Here is a 22,703-nt window from a genome sequence, read left to right on the forward strand (position 1 = left end):
CTATTTATGGTAAAATAACTCTCCAGAAAGTGGGCATAGAGAGAACCTACCCCAACATAATAAAGGCCATATACGGCAAACCCACAGGAAACATCATTCTCAATGGTGAAAAACTGAAAGCATTTTCCCTAAGATCAGGAACAAGACAAGGATGTCCACTCTCAACACTATTATTCAGCATAGTTTTGGAAGTCCTGGCCATGGCAATCAGAGAAGAAAAAGAAATAAAATTATACACATTGGAAAAGAGTAAGTAAAGCTGTCACTGTTTGCAGATGACATGATACTATACATAGAGAATCCTAAAGATGCCACCAGAAAACTACTAGAGCTGATGAATGATTTTGGTAACATTGCAGGATACAAAATTAATGCACAGAAATCTCTTGCATTCTTATACACTAACAATGAAAGATTAGAAAGAGCAATTAAGGAAACAATCCCATTTACCACTGCAGCCAAAAGTACAAAATACCTAGGAATAAACCTATGTAAGGAGGAAAAAGACCTGTACTCAAAAAACTATAAGACACTGACGAAAGAAATCAAAGATGACACAAAGATGGAGAGATATACAATGTTCTTCGGTTGGAAGAATCAATATTGTGAAAATGACTATACTACCCAGAGCAATCTACAGATTCAATGCAATCCCGATCAAATTACCAATGACATTTTTTACAGAACTAGAACAAAAATCTTAAAATTTGTATGGTGACACAAAAGTACCCAAATAGCCAAAGCAATATTGAAGGAAAAAAATGGAGCTGGAGGAATCAGACTCCCTGACTACAGACTATACTACAAAGCTACAGTAATCAAGACAATATGGTACTGGCATGAAAACAGAAATATAGATCAACGGAACAGGATAGAAAGCCCAGAGATAAACCCACACACCTATGGTCAACTAATCTATGACAAAGGAGGCTAGAACATACAATGGAGGAAAGACAATCTCTTCAGTAAGTGCTGCTGGGAAAACTGGACAGCTACATGTAAAAGAATGAAATTAGAACACTCTTTAACACCATACACAAAAATAAATTCAAAATGGATTAAAGACCTAAATGTAAGACCAGACACTATAAAACTCTTAGAGGAAAACATAGGAAGAAAACTCTTTGACATAAATCACAGCAAGATCTTTTTTGACCCACCTCCTAGAGTAATGGAAATAAAACCAAAAATAAACAAATGGGACCTAATGAAACTTAAAAGCTTTTGCACTGCAAAGGAAACTATAAACAAGACAAAAAGATAACCCTCAGAATGGAGAAAATATTTGCAAACGAATCAATGGACAAAGGATTAATGTCCAAAATATATAAATAGCTCATGCAGCTTAATATTAAAAAAACAAACAACCCAATCAAAAAATGGGCAGAAGACCTAAATAGACATTTCTCCAAAGAAGATATATAGATTGCCAACAAACACATGAAAAGATGCTCAACTTCTCTAATTATTAGAGAAATGCAAATAAAATCTACAATGAGGTATCACCTCACACCAGTTAGAATGGGCATCGTCAGAAAATCTACAAACAAATGCTGGAGAGGGTGTGGAGAAAAGGGAACCCTCTTGCACTGTTAGTGGGAATGTAAATTGATACAGCCACTATGGAGAACAGTATGGAGGTTCCTTCTAAAACTAAAATTAGAGTTACTATATGACACAGCAACCTCAGTACTGGGCATATACCCTGTGAAAACCATAATTCAAAAAGAGTCAAGCACCCCAATGTTCATTGCAGCACTATTTACAATAGCCAGGACATGGAAACAACCTAAATGTCCATCAACAGAGGAATGGATAAAGAAGATGTGATACATTTATACAATGGGATATTACTCAGCCATAAAAATGAATGGAATTGGGTCATTTGTAGAGACATGGATGGACCTAGAGACTGTCATACACTGTGAAGTAAGTCAGAAAGAGAAAAACAAATATTGTATATTAATGCATATATGTGGAACCTAGAAAAATGGTACAGATGAACCGGTTTGCAAGGCAGAAATAGAGACACAGATGTAGAGAACAAACATATGGACACTAAGGGGAGAAAGTGGGGCGGGGGGGACTGGTGGTGGGATGAATTGGGAGATTGGGATTGACATGTATACACTAATATGTATAAAATAGATAAATAATAAGAACCTGCTGTATAAAAAAAATAAATAAAATTCAAAAAACAAAAAAGAGAGATAACCCAATGGGAAATCAATGTGATTATTAATTTGCGGGTAATTTGGGAATAATATACTGATAATTCTTCAATGTCTGTCATTCTGACTTTCACATTTCTTAAACCACAGAAATACACTTGCAAATAAAATGTTATGCAGGAATTTAATAGATATGAAACGTTCAAATCAAAGCTATCTTTTTTTTTGAAGCAGGGTAAGACACCCTGTGGATTTCTGCTTGCCCCTCTCTCTGCTTGTGGGAGGCCTCAAGACACCCTGGGCCTCCAATAAACACAGTTTGAGAAGTAAAGTAGCAGTTAAATAAAGTAGGTCTATAGAGTGGTAGGAAGGGAACGTGGCTTCCCTAATATCCACAGATGGAGATGTGGGGCCTGTAATTTCTAGACTAAGTCAATGTTCTGAAGCAGTGTACTTTCAAGGTGGAACTACTTATTACTTATCTTTTTATTTGAGGGATATTATAGGTGACAATATTTCTCATTGTTCAGCCTGGCTGAATAAACATTATGTGACCTACAATCATTTTTATATAGATACTACATTTATAACAAACACTGAACAAAAGTATCCATAACAAGATAGATGAAAAAATACAAAATATTCCTGTATTTTCAAGGCCACTAAACTATAAATGAACCACCATTACAAATTTACCTTGAGGAAATGACTTTTATTTAGCTTTCTTGTTACTTTGTTTTCCTGCCAGTGTAATAAAGAGTATTTGAAAAGGCAGTGACGTTTGATAGCATCCCAGCACAGAAAAATGGAAAACATATTTGCCTGCACACAGACAGATGGGTTAGGTGACTTGCCTCAATGCTAAAGAGAAATAAATTAATTGGTCTTACTGAAGTCTTTGTTTTTTTTTTTTTTCATATCAGAAATGCCAAATGAGTCTGATATATGTGTCAGTCTCTTTATTTTGTAGGAAATAACACTTGGCTTTTTAATCTGCAGAAATAAGCGTTGGTATGTTCAGTGATGCCAATCGAAGTGGTTTTTATTTATTTTTAAAACATTCAGTGGAAAAGTAATCCACAATTCTCTTTCATTTGCCAGATCTTCTAATGTTTGTGTTTCTAAATTGGGGGTTTATATCTTCAAGAAAAGAAATAATTCAAAGGGAGTGTGTTTTAAAAACCACAGTGATCAGAGAGAACATGAGGGTTTTGCAATGTGCCTTCTCTATACCCGTTTGAGATATGTAAAGTTATGTGTAAACACAAGGCTCTAAAGTAGAGACCAGCAGACCATGGTCCATGGGACAAATCCAGCCCAGTGCCTTCTTTTGTACGTTCCACGAGTCCAAAATAATTTTCATATGTTTTAATGACTGGAAAAAAATAAGAAGGCTATTTGGTGGTATATGAAAATTACATAAAATTCAAATTTAAGTTTCCATAAATAAAGTGTTAGTTGGAACGCAGCTAGACTCATCTGTTGACATATTATCTATGGCAGCTTTCCTGCTACAATGGCAAAATCAAGTAGTTGCTAAGGCTGTGATATTTACTACCTGGCCCTCTCTGGGCCTTTGCAGAAAGTGTTTGCCGAACTATCTGAAAGTCTCAAATCTAGTAGGACCACAGGCTGCTTTGAGTTCCTTATTCTTTAATATTACCTTCTTTTTCACTCACCCATATATCCTATTGCTTTGATTTCTGCCTATACTATATAATATTTGTAATAAATTAAATTAAATTGATAAAGCATGGAACAAACAGGACCATCCAGATGTGTAAGTTTCTGTTCTTACATCATGCCCTTTCGCTTCTCCTTGTGTACTGCAGCACCAGGGAATTCAAAATACACTGTGCAACTAACTTTGGCTTGATCCTCTGGGTGTTTCTAGCTACCAATGTTGCCTCTTTTCTTTCCATCTTAAGAGAATTCAAGATCAATTTCAAAAAAAAAAAAAAATCAAACCTGTCAATTGCTTCATCCCTCCAGGCTATCATTGACTATATGTTATCTGATCCTTTCTTCCTGGGGAAACAGTTATGTCCTTTATAATGTGATAAAACTACAATGAAGTACCATCTCACTCCCGTCAGAATGGCCATCATCAAAAAGTCTACAAATAACAAATGCTGGAGAGGGTGTGGAGAAAAGGGAACCCTCTTATTCTGTTGGTGGGAATAAAAATTGGTGCAGACACTATGGAGAACAGTATGGAGGTTCCTCAAAAAACGAAAACTAAAAATAGAGTTGCCATATGATCCAGCATTCCCACTCCTGGGCATATAACCAGAAAAAATGATAATTTGAAAAGATACATGCACACTAATATTTATAGCAGCACTATTTACAACAGCCAAGAAATGGAAGCAACCTAAATGTCCATTGACAGATGAATAGATAAAGAAGATATGGTATATATGTACAATGGAATATTACTCAACCGTAAAAAAGAATAAAATAATGCCATTTGCAGCAACATGGTTGGACCTAGAGATTACCATACTAAGTAAGTAAGCCAGATGGAGAATGACAATATCATATGATATTGCTTATATGTGGAATCTAAAAAAAAAAAACAAAAACAAATGACTTATTTCAAAACAGAAATAGACCCACAGGCATAGAAAACAAATTCATGGTTACCAAAGGGGGAAAGGTGGTGGGGGGGATAAATTAGGAGTTTTTGATTAACATATACACACTACTATATATAAAATAGGTAACCAACAAGAACCTACTTGTAGCACAGGGAACTATACTCAGTATTTTGTAATAACCTATAAGGGAAAAGAATCTGAGAAGAAAAAATATATATATGTACATGTATAACTGAATGTGCTGTACACTTGAAACTAACATGACATTGTAAATCAATTAAACTTAAAAAATATAAATAAAAAACAAAATATTCTTTGTAAAAAAATAATAAAATAAAATAAAACTTCAAAAACAAAAAAAGACTCAGTCACAAACACACATGTCTTTAAGGCATTCTCTTTCCCCTAGGCACAAAGGTTCTCAGATTCCAGGGGCCCAAGACCTGGAATATAAAATAAAAATGGTAGGGAAAAAAAACTATGCTTCTGATAGGGAAAAAAGACTTGCATCTTTTTTCTATTTTAAAACCTCCAGAGATCATAGTTCTAATCAAGATTTGGTGGGATTTTTAAATTTGTTTTTATCTCCCCATGTCAAGCATCTCAGAATTGATATAAAATTGGACTAACCCATTTTCTTGAAAATATAAATGGATTTCCATTTTATACTGACATGGTGCATCTTTCAAAAACTGTTTACTATTTTTTGAGACTTCCCTGGCAGTCCAGTGGTTAAGACTCCATGCTTCCAACGCAGGGGGCGTGGGTTTGATCCCTGGTCAGGGAACTAAGATCCCATATGCTGCACGGTGCAGCTGAAAAAAAAAATCTGTTTACTATTTTTAACATACATTTTATTTTTAAGATATAGATTTTCCAACTATATTTTTTACCTATGTGTATTTGTGTGAGAAAGGAGCATTTCCAAAATTTTTTAAAAGCCCTAATTCTGTTCATATACATTTTCAACTGCAGTCCATGTTGTATCCGCAAGACCAAAGACTAATTAGAAATACATGTCTTTATGTTCATTGCAGCACTATTTACAGTAGCCAGGACATGGAAGCAACCTAAATGTCCATCGACAAATGAATGGATAAAGAAGATGTGGCACATATATACAATGGAATACTACTCAGCCTTAAAAAGGAACGAAATTGAGTTATTTGTAACGAGGTGGATGGACCCAGAGTCGGTCATACAGAGTGAAGTAAGTCAGAAAGAGAAAAACAAATGCCATATGCTAACACATATATATGGAATCTAAAAAAACAGTACTGAAGAACCTAGTGGCAGGGCAGGAATAAAGACACAGATGTAGAGAATGGACTTGAGCACACAGTGTGGGAAGGGTAAGCTGGGACGAAGTGAGAGAGTAGCATTGACATATATACGCTACCAAATGTAAAATGGATAGCTAGTGGGAAGCTACTGCATAGCACAGGGAGATCAGCTCGGTGCTTTGTGACCACCTAGAGGGGTGAGATAGGGAGAGTAGGAGGGAGATGCAAGAGGGAGGGTGTATGGGGATATATTTATACATATAGCTGATTCACTTTGTTGTACAGCAGAAACACAACACAGTAAAGCAATTATACTCCAATAAAGTTGTGAAGAAAAAAAAAAGAAATACATGCCTTTGATTATAACCCTGTTTTGCCTTTAAAGAAATGTTAATCTTCAAAATCCCTGCAGACAGATATGGAGCACAGATGTACACAGCGGTAAGTGCACAATATGGAGGCATGTACCTTATCTTCCAAAGTAGCAGTTGAAAATGACACTCAACCTAATTACCTCTCAAAAATGGTTTAGAAGGACAGGAATTGGAAGAAGAGTCAGAGCCAGACAATATGTTAAGTTTTGAGATAAAAACATGTCTTCAGTAGAGAGTCTTAAAAAAGATTCATATGTGGGAATGAGAATGATCAAACATCACTCAGGGTCAACCTGTACTGTGATTTCAACAGCCTCAGTCTTCTTAAAACTCTACAGTTAGCTTGACAGGACTTTCCATTTAAACCATGGAACCCTATTTGCTCAGGGGTGTGTTCTGACAGTTCTTTTGCTCTTGACCGCCACCTGTTCTGTTCCAGTTTTTTAGTGCCACTCGTTCTTGTGCCTGTGACGTACTCACGGATCCTAACTCCACCGTCTCCTCTTCTTAATCTTGGTCTTTACTCTAGAGCATGTCCTTTCTGTACAGGGTTTCCTTGTTTGGGGTTGGACTTCTGAGAAAGTTCCCAGGGACATAACCTTATCTCCTTAGAAATGTCTAAGTGTATAATGATACCAACAAAGTTAATGATAGTCTGCATTCATGAAGGCTTGAAAATGCAGCATTTTCTTAAAGACATTTTAGGATTTTTGCTGTTTGCTTTGTTTTAATACCAGAATTTTCCAGAAAGGCAGGTTTGAGAACATATCTGAAGTTATCTCCAAAAAGAAAATTTCCTAAAATTTTAAGATAATCAAACAAAACAAAACAAAAACAAACAAACAAAAAGGATAAAGAAGTATTGGGAATTATTGAAAGAAAAGTCAGTGAACCTCTATTTAGTGAAAATATTCTCTGCATCTACATCTTGTGTGCATAGGTACACAAAGACCTATTTAAATATATATTTATAAAAAGTAAATTGTATAATCTAAATTCCTAGGACTTGTGGTTATTCATTTCTTCAGGAACTACTGATTTAGAATACTGTAAACTTTGGTAAACACATTTACTTTCACTCTTTAATGTGTAGAGGAAAAAAAAGGCCATTTTTGTCTTCACAATTATTTAAATGGATTGAAAAAGATGTTCAGACATGATAAAATTTTCTTTGTTCAGCACATTATTTCACTTTAAAGCATTACTCTATTATTTTGGTGAAATACAGAACCCCTTATCCAACCTTGACATATCACTGGGTTTGGATGGCAGCCTAGGTTTGAATTCTGATTCCAGCCTTTACTAGCTGTGTGGCCATGGACAACTTATCTAACCTGATTCCATTTCCACATGTGTAATATATGGTTAATATTGCAAAAACCTATAGTGTGGGTCAAAGTGAGCTCATGTTGGTTGAACACACTGTAAAGTAGACTTAGCACCAATCATTGCCCTTCTACGCCTTTTCCCTGAAAAGGGTTATTATTTCATCCTCCTTTCAGTGTTAATCCTAATAATTGACCCATCTTTAAGTTGCTCCCTAATTCTTCTCAGATATACCCTTTCTGGCTACAGAAAAAAGCCCACTAGTGGGAAGTAGCCCATTCTTTCCCTCTTGTTACCCGTTTTACCTTCTGCAAAAAGATTGCCCTCAGCTAAGAAGAATCATGCTCTCTACATGAAAGAACACAATGCTGAGGTGATGTTTACATTCTGAAGTTTCTCTCAGAGACATTGACTTGACCAGAATCATATTTTCCAGTTTGAAAGAATATATGCCCACATTTCTCTTAAATCAAACTTCTGCTCTCTATACAACTTAAGACAAATATAATGTTTTATGCAGAAGAAAGTCTTTTTATCATTCTCAACTATGAATGTTTATTGAATTAATTTTGTAAGTAAGCAGACATTTAGAGATTCTCCTGTCTCACCACTCAGATTTGCTTGATCTTATTACTCAGTGATATGCCCATCAATCTGATATACAAACAAACATATACACACAAACACATATTGTGTGTGTGTGCATGAGAGAGAGAGAAGGGAGGTTTGTTATAGTAAAATGTTCTGTGTGTGAGAAGAACAGGAGGTCTTATTGATATAGTAAAATTTTTTATAATAATTAGTTTAATAAATTATATTTTATATAGTATTTATAATTATAATTTTTAACAAAAAGCCCTATCAGATTACCTCTCTAAGCTGATCTGGAAATAGTTGAATATGTAGATATCAATTTATATTTTCATATTTCTTAATCCTTCTTCCTGATTGGCACAAATAGGGTAGACACTGAGTGCTTTTCCTACCAGCCAGAGGTTTGGGAATCTCTTCATTGGAATTTCACTCAGAAACCCATGGTTACATTGGCTGCTACTCAAAGGAGAGAAGCCAAAAAACAGTTTGCTTCCATCTGGGTAAGTAGACTTTAGCCTGTCATATCTGAAAGCAGAAACATATTAATTACCAAGAGGAGATCTTCTCTGCAATGTTCTGAAGAGAAGAAGTGGGAAAATTTTTAAAGCGAAGTGGTGATAGTCTGTTAACTTCATAGCCTCCCTAAGGCAAAGGTGATTCTGTGCTTTGTCAAACCTATTGTCACCCAGTTAGCATTTGCAGCTTTCCTTTCTGAGACTCCTCAAGCCCGGAAAAAGGGGTGCATCAAAGCTATGCTTCCTTTTAGTTACTTAAAATAGGTTGCAGCTTTTTGATTTCATAATAAGAAGCTGAGGTTCACAAGGTATATTAACTTAAAGCAAACAAACAGAGAGTTTTATTCAGTTTCACCCTGAATGTAAACAAAGCTGGTTTCCCTAAAGAAGGAATCAGGTCATGAATCTATGACCTCACAGTTTTGTTTCCACTTAACTCTTATGAAAGCTAAGTGTAAAGAACTGAATGCTTGTGTCACCCCAAGGCACGTGTTGAAATCCTAACTCCCAACGTGATGATATTAAGGTGTGGGGTCTTTGAATTAGTGTTCTTATAAGAGACCCCAGAATGTTCCTTGCTCTGTTTCTGCCCTGTGAATGTATAAGAAAAGGGCAGTCTGCAACCAGAAAAGGGCTCTCACCAGAAACCGACCATGCTGGCACCCTGATCTCAGACTTTCAGCCTCCAGAACTGTGAGAAATAAATTTCTGTTGTTTATAATGCACCCAGTCTATGGCATTTTGTTATGGCAGCCCAAACTAAGACATTAAGTATTTACTTTAAATAAAATATTTTGACTTGGTTGGATAGAGTTGAGTGTCACATGTCTTATCTTTTACACTGGAATTACAGGGGAGACAAAGTTCATCCTTGCATACACAAACTGAGTCTAATGTACGTGTGTGTGCTTTCTCTTCATAATCTGAGCTTAATTTCCACCACCTTGACTTTACCAACTGTACTTTTCTGCTCAAGATATCCCTTAGCTATTGTAAATCCTCTCTGTATGCTGTTCGTTTCATGCATCAAATCATAGGGTCCTTGAATATTAGGACTAAGGAACTAGATATTCTATCCCTAGCTTTCCAGGAAATATGATAATGACATAAGGTAATTGATTTTTTTAAGTCTTGTTGGAGATTATTTCAAGGGTAGAGCAATCTGACAACTCCCTGTATCCTCTAGTTTCTCCATTCTGCTTGATAATGTATCTGTAACATTGTCCCAATCTGTCAAGATTTGTACTTTCAATTGGTTGGGCAGTCTCATTTCACGTCAGTAATTCGTTCATGCATGTATTTAATATTTCCTGAGTGTTTACTGTGTCTGTGAAAGGCACTGAGGCTACAGTCATAAATAAGTTAGTTATGCTCTCAGGTCCCTTGTTGTGTTTGCTGTCTCTACTGTATCCTGTTCCCTTGGTCCACATTTCCTACCTGTTTCAGCTTTTTTTCTGGTTATGACCTCTTGCCTTATGTTGCCTTAATACTCGCGTCTTTGCTGTGATATCATTCTTCAAGGATTGACTTGGTTCCCGCCGTGGATGTCATGGGCACTGACTTCAAACTGACACAGATAGGCTCAACTCAACTGTCTCAGGTCCTCCAGACCTCAGAGCCTCTCTCAGCAGCAGCAAAATGCCCAGGCTTCACACTGGCATCAAAGTGGAGGTTTGTGGCAGAGATGAGGACTTGGGCTCCAGTTTATGCAAGTGTTCAGGCCTGGGGTCTACCAGAAGGCTCTTCTCACACCTGCTGTGGGTCTCAGCCCCTGGAGTCTTCATGAAACAGAAACATTTGTACCTTCCTGATGATGTAACTAAAGCCCACGTTATTTTCTGCTTGAGGTCATCTTGGTACCCTCCTCGCCTCCCACCCCCAAAAAACAAACTTGCTTTGTCGGAGACCCTTTGGGATCAGAATTTTTGATAGTTTACTGATCTTATGTGTGGTTCATTAAAAGTCACTTTTTAAAAAGTCCATCAGATGATGTAATGAAAAGGCAGGATTCTGGAGGTCATTGAGCAATTTCTTGACAATAGAAAGTTTGGGCAGCTGGAACAAAGGATCCTTCTGATAGGAGGTATGAAATTTAGAATCTGAAACTTGTGATAAGAGAGAAAAGAGAATCTAATAGCTGTTGAGTTAGGTGTGAACAATCCAGGAGCCTTCCTTTTCAGAAGGAGTTTGGGGGAAAATTGAAATTGTACTATGTGCATTCTCCTGAATATGCTAATCTAAAATAAATTCTAATATTAAAATTAACTTTTCATTTTTTGCCCATAGAAAAGGAAGTGCCAACTTTCTCTCACTCATATCTTCCTCAAGCAAATATTCAATATATATAAGAATAGTACTGAGATTGAGGTATTAAAACATAAGGGTTTTTTTTCAGAGAAATGAAAATACGATAAGAAAAGACATCTTTCTCCAGAGAGAAACTTCAGGATGAGTGATGCCGACTAAAGATGGAAGAGTTTCTGAATGAAAATGTACAAAGAAAAACACATCAAAAGATGACAGACCTCTATCTACCATACAAAGAAGAAAACTTCTGGATTAATCTTCTTTTCTTAGAAAGCACCTTGTTAAATCTGTGAAATAAATGTTGGTCAATCATGAGAAACTAGTTTAGGTCCCATGCTAAACTCTGGTGAAGCCGTTTCTTTTCCCTTCTTTATTTATTGCAGCTTGGGAAGCAGGCTTTCATTGAAGTGTTGGGGAGGGTGGGGAGGGAACGATGGAGTGAGAAAAGCCGGCAACAGGATTGAGGTATTATGCAGGTGTTGACTGAGCAGTGACTCAGCGCCTGAAGGAGAGTCACTTGGAGAGAAGGATGGGCTCTGTCTGCTGGTGCTGTCAGAGCCCAAACCCCACAAGCACAGTGTCCAAACCCCGACCAACACCAGCACCAAAGGACAGAGGTGGGCTAGCTCTGCAACTTCTTCCATAATGGGATCATAGAACATAGAACCTACATTTCAGTGGGTTGGTCATTCTCATTGCTTTGTCCATAACAGTCCCATTTGATGTCTATCAACATGGCATAAAAAGTGCTTTATTTTCTCAATCTCAAAATATCCCAGTTTGGTAAAAACAATTGAACTGTCATCCTAATTTTCTGGGGCCTTCATTTTCTTTAAAATTATGTTTGATATTCATTACAAATTTTTAAAAAATGGATGGAAGGACATTCAAGGAGTTTACAGTCATATATGATTAACAGATACAAACCACTACACATAAAATAGATAAGCAACAAGGATTTACTGTATAACACAGGGAACTATATTCAGTATCTTGTAATAATATACATTCTTTTCCATTACATTTCCTGTAATGGAAAAGAATCTGAAAAAACATATACATATATATAAAACTGAACCACTTTGCTGTACAATCGAAATTAACACAATGTTGTAAATCAGCTATACTTCAATTAAAAAAAAAGTTTACAGTGGGATTTTTTGCAACAAAAACCTTTTTAAATAAGTAAGTCCAGCTAATAAGTAGTTCCAACTAACTCACAAAATTGTACATGGCTGAAAATAAAACTTTTGATCAAAATTTATGTGTGTGTGTAAATAAGCTATGTGTGTAAAATATATGTACCTAGATATATGTGTAAATCTTATATATATATTGCATATTATATGACATGTAACACTGTTATATATCATAATTTGTATTTCATATGTACATATTTAGATATAAACACATGTTCGTACATATACATACACACACCACATACACACAATACACACATATACCCTGAAAGTGACTTTGTGGTCCATTTAAAACAAACTGCTGTACATGCAATTATTAAATTAAAAAAGTAAGGGTTGTAGGCTTTTAAATAATAAGGAAAATATTTCAGATAAGAGTTCGACTGCAAGTGACCTATTTTCTTCAAATGCAGGCATATAGAACCCTTTCTATGCAACACACAGAGAAGAAAGCATTTTCTGGGTAAATTAAGGTAGAAACTGTATGTATATTTATACAATTATAAGAGAAATACAACTCCAGTCTTTTCTCACTTCTGCACAGTTAAAAAAAAGTGAGAGAAGAGATGGCTAGTGCTGTAGTAAAAGTGTTAACAAAGATTCTAAGTAAAGATTAAATTTGGGGGAGCTGTAAAAGCATTTGAGAATATGCTACAATTAGTATTTCAGTAATATTTCGAAAACATTCCCAGCTCCACGTGAATGTGAATTACAAGTGATATGAAATAACAAAATCCATGTGTAAAACAGATCCAGGTATTTGGCAAATAGATTCCTGATCAGATGATTTATCCATTCTCTAGTGTGGTAAAAACCACTGGAGCGGTAGTTGTACTGTCAATAAGATATATGAATATGTGTGTGCACACATTTACTTATGAGAATAAATGCAGACACACACAGTGTACGAGGGGATTTGTGTGTGTTAATACAGATGATAATTTAACTGCACTCGTACTAAAGGCACAGAATGCATCTTGCTTAAAACTGATATGCTGTTTCTTCATGATCCTCATCCAATTGATATAAAGGAACATTCATTTAGTCTAATCTGATTTAAGAGTATCCAAACTAATATTCTAAGTAATCCCTTTAAGCAATATCATTTTGTAGGTACTTAGCCTCATAGATTCTGTTCCTTCTCCTCTGCTTGTATCCAGTGTGACATCTGAATGTTTGGAGGAAGAAGGGCACCTGTGACCTTGTGCTTTGGAATGACAGCATCCTTTCTGTGTCTTTGGGGTCCTTACTAGTCTTGGCTGAGATGGGACTCATCTGGTATTCTTTTTCTTTCCAGTTTTATTGAGAAATAATTGGCATGTATCACTGTGCAAGTTTAAGGAACACAGTATGATCTACATATATCGTGAAATGACTCAGGTTCAGCTAACATCTGTCATCTCATATAGACAGAATAAAAAGAAGGAAAGATTAAAAAAAAGAAAAAAATATTTCTGTGTGATGAGAATTCTTAGGATTTATTCTCTTAACTTTCCTATATATCACAGAGCAGTGCTAACTATAGTCATCATGTTGTATATTACATCACCAGTACTTATTAATATAGTAACTGGAAGTTTGTACCTTTTCATCACCTGCCTCCCATTCCCCCTCACCCCACCCTCTGCCTCTGGTATTCTGGTAACCACAAGTCTTGCCTCTTTTTCTATGAGATTTTTGTTGTTGCGTTTGTTTTTATTTTGTTTTGTTTTATGATTCCACATATAAGTGAGATCATATAGTATGTCTTTCCTTGTCTTACTTACTTAGCATCATGCCTTCAAGGTCCATCCATTGTAATTGCAAATGGTAGGATTTTCTCATTTTTTATGACTAACATTCCATTGTATATACATGCTACATCTTCTTTATTCAGTTCATCCATATATGGACATTTAGATTGTTTCCATATCTTGGTTATTGTAAATAATGCTGCAATAAAATTTGAGGGTGCAGATATCTTTTCAAGTTAGTGTATTCATTTTCTTAGGATATATTCCCAAAAGTGGAATTGTTGGATCTTATGATATTTTTTAATTTTTTGAGGAAACTCTATAGTGTTTTCCATAGTGATTGTACTAATTTACAATCCCACCAACAGTGCACAAGGGTTCTGTTTTCTCCACATCTATGCCAACATTTGTTACCTCTTATCTGTTTGATGATAGCCAAAGACTGATTCAGGCTTGGTAAGTTTCTAAGAATTTTTCAGTTTCTTCCAGGTTGTCCAGTTTGTCAGCATATAGTTGTTCATAGTAGCCTCTTATAATTCTTTGTATTTCTGTGGTATAAGTTGTAACATCTCCTTTTTCATTTAGAATTTTGTTGACTTGGGTTCTTTCTCTTTTTTCTTTGGTTAGTCAAGCTAAGGGTTTGTGAATTTTATCTTTTCAAAGAACCAACTCTTAGTTTGGTTATTTTTCCTATTTTTTTTCTGTTCTCTATTTCATTTATTTCTGCTCTCACCTCAAATCATTTCCTTTCTTCTACTAATTTTGGGCTCAGTTTGTTCTTCTTTTTCTAGTTCCTTAACGTGTAGAGTTAGGTCATTTATTTGGGATCTTTCTTGCTTCTTAATGTAGATATTTATAGCTATGAACTTCCCTCTTAGAACTGCTTTTGCTACATTCCATAAGTTCTGATCTATCCTGGAAAATGTTGTTCTGTGTGCACTTGAGAAGTATGTGTATTCTGCTATTGTTGGATGAAATGTTCTATATGTGTCTGTTAGGTCCACATGATCTATAGCGTTGTTCAAATCACTGTGTGCTAATTGATTCTCCAAATGATGTATCCATTCTTGAATAAGTGGTATTAAATCTCCAGCTATTATTGTATTACTCTTTATTTCTCCTTTTAGCTCTGTTAGTTTGCTTTATATATTTAGGTGTTTTGATATTGGGTCCATAAATATTTACAATTTTTATATCTTCTTGATAAAGTGACCCCTTTATCATTATATAATGATCTTCTTTGTCTCTTTTTATTACCATTTTTAGTTTAAAGTCTCCTTTGTCTGATATAAGTATAGCTACCCCTGATTTTTTTTGTTGTTACTGTTTGCTTGAAATGTCTTTTTCTATCCCTCACTCTCCATCCATGTATATCTTTACGGCTAAAGTGAGTCTCTTGTAGGCAGCATATTGTTGGACCTTATTTTTGTTTTTTTGTTTTTAATCCATCCAGTCATTCAATGCCTTTTGATTGGAGAATTTAATTCATTTATGTTTAAAGTAATTATTGATAAGTAAGGACTTACTGTTGCCATTTTGTTAATTGCTTTCTGGTTGTTTTGTAGGTCAATTGTTCTCTCTTTTCTTATCTGCTGTCTTTTTTTGTATGATTTGATGTCTTTTGTATCAGTATGCCTTGACTTTAACATTTTCTTTCATGTAATTACTACAAGATTTTCCCTTGTGGTTACCATGAGGCTTACATAAAATACCTTACACTTATAACACCCTATTTTAAACTGATAACAAGTTAACTTTAATAGAATTCATATACTTTACATTTTTACTTTTTCTACCCCTCACATTTGACGTTATTGTTACAATTCACATGCTTTTTATATTGTGTAAGTAATGACAGTTTATTGCATTTATTATTATTTTTCTGTGTTCTTCTTAACTTTTAAACTAGGTTTGTAAGTGAGTTATGCACCACTATTACCATGTTGCAGATCTAACTATGACTATATATTCACAATTACCAATGAGATTTATGCTACCTTTTTGTGTTTTTGTGATGATAATTAGTGTTCTTTCACTTCCACTCAAAGAACTCCTTTAGCATTTTGGTAAGGCAGTTCTGGTTGTAATGAACTCCCTCAGCTTTTGTTTGTTTGGGAAAGTCTTTATCCCTCCTTCATTTCTGAAGAACAGTTCTGCAGGGCATAGTATTCTTGGTTGACAGTTATTTTCTTTCAATATTTTGAATATGTCATCCCTTCCTCTCCTGGTCTGAAAAGTTTATGTTGATAAATCTGCTGACAGACTTATGGAGGTTTCCTTATTTGTAATCTATCTCTTTTATCTCTCTGCTATTGTTATTTTGATTTTTTTTTTCTTGTCTTTGACTTTTGACAATTTAATTATAATGTGTATTGATGTAGCCCTAGTCAGGTTCAACCTATTTAAGATCTTTTGAGCCTCATAGATCTGGATGTCCATTTCTTTCCCCAGGTTCATGGAGTTTTTAACCATTATTGCTTTAAATACACTTTCTATCCCTTTCTCTTTCTCTTCTCCTTCTGGGATTCCCATAATGTGAGTATTATTTCTTTTCATTGTGTCCCACAAGTCTGGTAGGGTTTCTTTATTTTTTTAATTCTTTTTTACTTTTTATTCCTCTCACTGGATAATTTTGAATATCCTGTGCTCCACGTTGCTGATTCTTTCTTCTCCATTCTTAAGACTGCTTTTGAAACTCTCTATTGAATTCTTCAGTTCATTTATTTCATTTTTAACTCTAGGATTTCTATTTTGTTTTGTTTTGAAGGTTTCTATTGCTTTACCAATTTTTTTGGTTTTATTCCTGCATTGTTTCCCGAATTTCACTTAGTTTTAAGTCTGTGTGTTCATGTAGTTCATGAAACTTCTTTAAGAGGATTATTTGGAATTCTTTTTCTGGTAGTTCACAGATCACCATTTTTTAGGATCAGTTTTTGGAGCTTTATTAGTTTTCTTTGGTGGTGTCACATATATCTTTCTTTTTTTTTTTTTTTTTTTTTTGATAATCCTTAATTCCTTACATTGGTATCTGCACATTTGAGTAAACAGGTCCCTCTTCCAGACTTTACAGGTTTGCTTTGGGAGAGACAAATTTTCACCAATCAGCTCAGTTTGGGCTTCTGGCATGTCTGCTACTAACATTTTGGGGCAGGCAGGCCTTGCTATTATGGTCTATTTTGGGGTGAAGCAGTGTTTAAGCTCTGAGGTTGAAAGTGGGAGTTTGCCACTGGATGAAAACAGTTGGATAGGACTGCTGGCTTGGTTCTCTACCCACCTGAGACTCTAGGATGGACTCTGTGGTTGCCTGTATTCTATGGTCCAGCTTACTAGATGGTTGGGACTGGATACTATATTTACTTGGTATACAGAGCTACAGATAGAGCTACAAATTAGCGTCCCTGCACTGGCAGGGCAGCAAGATGGTATATAGAGCTACAAATTAGCGTCCCTGCACTGGCAGGGCAGCAAGATGGGACCCAGGGTCTGTACAGCTTTGTTTGGGGCCCTAAATTAGGCAAGAGTATGCACTAAATTCCCTGGTTAGATGAGGCCATCAGTTTTTCTTTGCACACATTAAAGCCACAAGCTATGCTCTCTGTTCAAGTGCCACTGTAAGTAGGGCTGTTGGGTGGAATAACAGAGCTTCCCATGTGCTCTGGTTAGGATCCCTGGTTGGGCAAGCTGGAGGCTGTATTCAGCTCTGAATGAGTGCCCAGGTGCATTGGAAGAAGCAGCTGTAAAGCTGGTAAAGCGCTCTGCATGGGGTTGCACTGGCCTGGGGGAAGGGCAAGGTGGTGTCTGTGCATCTCCTTCTCTTAACCTTCTAATGCAACCTTGCTTTGTCTCGTGGTTCAAGGGGGGTGCTTCAGCAACATCCTTATGTTCTAGGATTCTCTCGGTGTTGTCTTTCTTGAATAGTTGTTAGTTGTTCTACTCGTGAGGGGGAACAAATTCAGGAATGACTTATATTGCCATACTGGTAATTTCACTCTCTTGGCATTCTTTTGGTTATGGTGTATCAGGTCCTATTATTTGGCATTCTGTTAATATCTGCTGCTGACATTGTGCCTGAAACAATCATGACCTTTTTTATCTTGACTTGGCCATGACCAGTTGCTTCTATCTGCAGAAATATTCCAAACCTCTTGCTTACTCTGTATCAACCTCTGTGTGTCGCCACCCATCACCATTTGTTCTCCTGGTTCCGAGAGCTCCTCTCTGATGCCCGGATGTCATTGCCTTTGCCATATGCTGTCCATGTGCACCAATGGAATTTATATCTGTAGAAACAAAACACATTTTCTCTTGATTGCTGATAGATGAGTTGTCATTTTAGGATTTTGCTAGTTAGAAACACTAAAATGACTGGAAATAACTTCATCTTTTTAAAATACAAAATAAAATTAGGCATATCATTTGTCTAAGAGTAAACTATTTCTAAAAAGGAATTGTTTTTCAATCCTAAGATTTTTTGTTCTCTTTCTCTCCAGATACATGTACTCATTCTAAGCTAACAAAGATTTTGTTTGCATCTCATTTCAATCATTGGCACTGTAAGAGTTTGATACAGTTGAAAGAGCACTGAATTTGACTTTGCACTTATTGCTATGGTAAGCTTGGGCAATTAATTTAGCCTTGGTTACTTGGCCTTGGTCTGTTAATTTGTAAAATGGGCATAATGTCTGCCTCGAAACATAGCTGTGAGATCAAATACACAAAAGACTTGGTACATGGCAAATAGTGTCCCTTATTTCATTTTCTTATTTATTGAAACCTTATAAATATATATATTGATATGTGTCTTATAGATTACATTTTAATGAAATTAAGCTTTAAAGTAGGAAGAAAAATCCTACTACTATACCATATCAACAATATAATGTGTTCTTTTTCATATTTTGTCTATATACATACACTTTTAGAGATATGATCAAAGTACAGATAGTTTGTATTTTCCACATTTATTTAATATTAAATGATAATTATTTAACATTGTTATACAAACTTTATAATATCAACTAAATAGCTTTATATGTTGAAGAATCATTATTAATATTTTCCCAATATTGAACTTTTAGATTATTTCTGAATTTTGTCATACCCCCCCACACACACATATACATAAAACTTTTCTCTTCTAAGTACCTGCAAACACACATGCACCCGGTACTGAAAGATTTATGAAGTGATATGTCTCTGCACAGGAAACTATGGGCCCTTGACATGTTTGTCCTGTATATATATCTCTAAAACCCCTGGATACTTTTAGCTTTCAGTGCTTATTTATGATGTTAACCATAGTTTCAATAAGAGCAGCAGCTAATTTGGAACTTTACCACAGCCTGAAAGATAGCCAATCACTGGATCTTCCTTTACCTTATTAGCAATTGTTCAAACCCGTGCAGAACTTATCCAATGCAGCATTGGATAAGTTCCAGAGGTTGAGAGAGGAGGAAACAAGTGATAGCACTATGCTGAATAGCAGCTCTTATTTCTGCAGAGTAAAAATCTTGAACTCTAGAAAGAAACTGATGAAGCTGTTAAATGGAGACCTGACACCACATGCCACCCTACTAGCTGAGCACCAGCTTACAATACCCTTCCCTGGGTGCAAACACACTGGGGTTCACCTGCAAGGCCTCAGACATTTGTGCATCAGTGAGAAGAGAAGAAGAATGTCCAAATGGCCAACCAGGCAGCTGGGCCTTGCCTGTAGCTGATACATTTAACATTCCTAGTTAAGCAAGTGTCTTTTGGGTTAAATATAATTAATCTCCTTCTAAGTGTCAGGAATAGGGTGGTTGCATGTGTTTTTAGGCAAGAACATAAAGAGGACAATTATTTTATATAGTGCAGTAAAGAGTAGATATAATTGGTTATAAGGCAGATGGAAATAAGAAGAGAAGGCCTTTTTGAACAGAGACTATCTAGAAATTTGAGGAAGATACAAGAACATCCCATGCATAGAGTATTCTATTTTTAAAATGCTTCAAAATCACCTAGAAAGCTTCCAAAACTCGTTTCCATTAGCAATAGAAAATAACAATCTTCTTAAGAAAATATATCTGACTTGTATAACTGTAAAGTGATACTGTATTACTGTTTTAATTTTTATTTGTTTGCAAGCTTTTGAGGTTAAACATTGTGTCCTCTGCCCCAAACAAACTATACAATTGAATTTTTTGAGTTGGAAGTAATTTGGAAATAATCTGTTTCCACCTCCAAACCCATTTTACACCTGAAGTCCAGAAATTTATAATTGCTTAGGCCACTTAGACTAGAGATGAGAATCCAAGTATATTGAAGCTCAGCCATGTACATGTTCTATTCAGAAAAGTTGTACAAAATCTATTTCCAAAGATGGTCTAATTGGGAAAATTTTCTCTGTCATTTTTCACAGCAACCTCATTTTTCTGACTCAGTTTCCACTTTTTTACCCTGATGTAGTGTTTGTGCCCATCTGCACATGGTCTGAGAAAGCTTGGTATTAATTCTTCTTTAAATGTTTGGTAGGATCCACCAGTGTTACCATCTGGACCTGAGCTTTTCTCTTTTGGAAAGTTTTTGATTACTAACTCAATTGTAACTGATCTGTTCATATTTTCTATTTCTTCATGATTCAGTTTTGGTAAGTTGTATGTTTCTAGGAATTTATTTCTTCTAGGTTATCGAGTTTGTTGGTATATAATTGTTCATAGTGGTCCTTTATGATCCGTTGTAGTTCTGTGGTATGATTTGTAATGTCTCTTCTTTCATTTCTGATTTTATTTATTTGCATCTTCTCCCTTCCTTTCTTAGTCTAGCTAAAGTTTTGTCAATTATGTTTATCTTTAAAAAACAGCTCTTAGTTTCATTAATAGTTTCTATTGTTTTACTTATCTCTATTTTATTTATTTCTGCTCTGATCTTTGTCATTTCCTTCCTTGTGCTAACTTTGGGCTTAGTTTGTTTTCTTTTCCTAGTTTATTGAAGTGTACAGTTAGGTTGCTTATTTGAAATCTTTCTTTTTCTTAATGTTGGCATTTATTCTAATGAACTTCACTTTCAGAACTGTTTTTGCACCATCCCATAGGTCTTGATATGTTGTGTTTCCATTTTTGTTTGTTTCAAGATATCTTTTTATTTCTCTTTCAATTACTTCTTGACCCACTGGCTGTTCAGGAGTGTGTTGTTAATTTCCACTCATTTGTGAATTTTCCAGTTTCCTCCTGTTATTGATTTCTGGTTTCATACCATTGTGATCAGAAGAGATACTTCATATGATTCCAGTGTTCTTAAATTTGCTAAGACTTGCATTGTGACCTATCATATGAGATTGGCCTGTGTGTGCTTGAGAAAAAAAATGTGTATTCTGATCCTATTGGATGAAATGTTCTGTATATGTCTGTTAGGTTCATTTGATCTACAGTATGGTTCAAATCTAATTTTTCCTTGTTGATTTTCTGTCTGATTGACCTATCCATTATTGAAAGTGGAATATTGAGCTCCCCTGTTATTGTTGTATTGTAGTCTATTTCTCCTTTCAGATCTGTTAGTATTTGCTTAATATATTTATGTATCCCAGTGTTGGGTGCATATGTATTTACAATACAATTGTTATATTTTCTTGATGAATTGACACCTTTATCATTATATAATGATATTTTTGTCTCATTACTGTTTTTGACTTAAAGTCTATTTTGTCTGATATAAATATAGTTATTCCTACTCTCTTTTGGGTTCTCCTTGCATGAAATATTTTTTTCATTCCCTTCACTTTGGGCCTATTTGTATCCCTAAAGCTGAAGTAAGTCTCTTGGAGTCGGCATATAGTACAGTCTTGTTTTTTGTATCCATTCAACGACTCCATGTCTTTCGATTGGAAAATTCAATGCATTTACATTTAGAGTAATTATCAATGGGTAAGGACTTACTAATGCTGGCTTTTCACATTTCCTTTATTCCTTTCTTCCTCTCTTGCTGCATTCCTTGGTGAATTGATGATTTTTCCCTAGTAGTGTGCTTTGATTTTCTTCTTTTTATATTTTATGAATCTACGGTAGGTTTTTATCTTGTGGTTACAATGAGGCTTACATAAAACTTATTAAAGATATAACAGTCTATTTTATACTGATAACATTTTAACTTGATTTGCATCCAAAAACTTCATTATTTTACTCTCCCTTCTTTTATTTTTTTAAATTAGTTTTTATTGGAGTATAGTTGATTTACAATGTTGTGTTAGTTTCTGCTGTGCAGCAAAGTGAATCAGTTATACATATACATATATCCACTCTTTATTAGATTTTTTTCCCATATAGGCCATTATAGAATATTGAGAAGAGTTCCCAGTGCTATACAGTAGGTTCTTATTAGTTAGCTATTTTATATAAAGTAGTGTGTATTTGTAGAATGAAAAAAAAAATGATACAAATGAACTTATTTACAAAACAGAAATAGAGTCACAGATGTAGAAAACAAACTTATGGTTACCAAAGGGGAAGGGAGGAGGAGGACAAATTGGGAGATTGGGATTGACATATACATTCTTTTATGTTTTTGATGTCATGATTTACATCCTTTTGTACTGTGTATCCATTAACAAAATATTGTAGCTATAGC

Source organism: Balaenoptera physalus, assembly GCF_965194825.1.
Source record: "Balaenoptera physalus genome assembly, chromosome: 6".
NCBI classification, from domain to species: Eukaryota; Metazoa; Chordata; class Mammalia; order Artiodactyla; family Balaenopteridae; genus Balaenoptera; species Balaenoptera physalus.